Source organism: Neomonachus schauinslandi, chromosome 1 (assembly GCF_002201575.2).
Source record: "Neomonachus schauinslandi chromosome 1, ASM220157v2, whole genome shotgun sequence".
In the NCBI taxonomy this organism is placed as follows: Eukaryota; Metazoa; Chordata; class Mammalia; order Carnivora; family Phocidae; genus Neomonachus; species Neomonachus schauinslandi.
Window position 1 is genome coordinate 72,562,226 of NC_058403.1, and position 2,278 is coordinate 72,564,503.

Here is a 2,278-nt window from a genome sequence, read left to right on the forward strand (position 1 = left end):
CCCCGCGATTCCTCTGCCCTTAATCATCAGAATCCTAAATCAGTCTCCATCCATTCACAACAAAGCCAAGTATTAGACCCAACCCTTGGTAGTAAACTTTCCAAATGCAGGACTCTGGGGGATTTTTTTTCTTTATTGTGGTGACTTTTAATGGCAGGTCCAGATAGGAACTTGCTATATTGTGCAAACTGTAGCTTTTTCCAGGATTGCAGAGTTGTGCAAAAATTCCTTTGTTACTGTTACTTCCCAGTTGTTTTAGAAAAAAAAATAAGAGAAACCAAATAATGGTAACCCCTTTCATACATGGGTTACCTTTACATTTCACAAGCCCCCCCCCTCCTTTTTTTTTTTGCAATTCTACTTCTAGGCACGTAGCCTGAATCATTCCTTCATGTGCAAAGACAAATGCATGATGTTTATTTTTGCATTGCATGAAATAGTGAAAGATTGGACTCAACATCGTTAAAAGATAAACTGAGGCATAATAAAAATTGTAAGTGTTTATTTGATTAAAAATTGATTTGAATTAAGCAGTGCCAAGCCAGAACTCTATCAACAGGAGCCAGGGACAAGACTTTTATAGAGAAGACAGGGAAGCAAAAGCGAGGAAATTTGGCTATAGCTTACATGATTGCCTTATTTGGGAAAGTCTAGTTGACTGCGATTGGTTGCCTTAGGTATTGCTTTCTTTCTTTCTTTTTTTTTATTTAAATACAATTAGCCAACATATAGTACATCATTTGTTTCAGATGTAGAGTTCAGTAATTCATCAGTATTGCTTTCTTAACCTTAAAGCATTTATAGGCTTAAGTTTTGGTTTGCTAGTAGGCTGCCAAGGCATTAGAACCAAGTTGGTCTATATATTCAGCACATTCCCAGCATAATCCCAGCAGGCATATATTGTAGAAATTAACAAAATATTCTAAAATGTATATAGAAATGCAAAGTGTCTAGAATGTCTAAAACAAAGAACAAGTAGAGTATTTATAACCAACTGACTTTAAGACTTAATATTATAATCAAGACAGTATAGTACTGGGATAAGAACAAATAGATCAAGGGACAAAATTAGAGGGTTCCGAAATAGATCTCCGTTTGTGCAGTCAATTGTTTTTTGGCAAAAGCACCAAAGCAATTCAATAAAGATAGAAGTCTTTTTAATAAATGATGTGAGAACAATTGGATATCTATATGGGAAAAAATATACCTTACACATGCTATACATAAAATTTAGTATAAATTTATATCATATGCAAAAATTAGTATACATAAACAGAAGTTATATAAGCTGGGACATAGCCCTAAATGTAAAAGTAGAAACTATAAACCGCTTGAAGAAAATATAGATTATCTTTGCAACTTGGGAGTAGACAAAGATTTCTTAGGTCACAGAACATAATACCACAAAATTAAAATTGATAAATTAGACTACATCAAACTAAAATACTTCTACTCATGAAATAACAACACTGAGAAAATTTAATAGACAAACATCAAATTTGGAGAAGATATTATTAGAATATTTATCTGACAATGTATACATGTCCAGCATATATAAGAAATTCTTACAACTCAGTAATAAGATAAACAACCTGCTATGGTTTGAATGTTTGTACTAAGGCCCATTTTGTTGGAATTAGGGGCCTTTGGAAGGCCTAAATCATGTGAGGGGAGCCCTCATGAATGTGATTAACCTCTTATAGAAGAGACCCCACAGAGCTCCCTAACTTTTCCACACTGTGAAGTTACAGCAAAAAAGACAGCCATTTATGAACCAGAAAGCAGACTCTCACTGACCAGAACAAGACCATGCTGGTGCCTTGATCTTGGACTTCCCAGCCTCTAGAACTATGAGAAATTTCTGTCTTTATAAGCTACCCAATTTATGGTATTTTGTTATAGCAGCCCAAATGGACTAAGACAAAACCCAGTTAAAAATTCAAACAAACACTACACAAAGGAAGATGTGTGTGTGTGTGTGTGTGTATCTATATCTATCCAAAGAACACATACAGTGCTCAGTGTTATTAGTCATCAAGGAAATGCAAATTAAAACCACAATGACATAACACTGTATCTTCACTAAAACTGCTAGCTTTAAAAAAACTGACAATACCAAGTGTCAGTTTCTTACAAAGTTAAACATACACCTCCCCTTTGGTCTAGGGATTCCAGTCATACAGATTTATCTAAGAGAAATAAAAACATGTCGTGCACAAAAAGGCTTGTATAAAAATGTTCATAGAAGCTTTACTCACAGTAGCCAAGAACTGGAAGC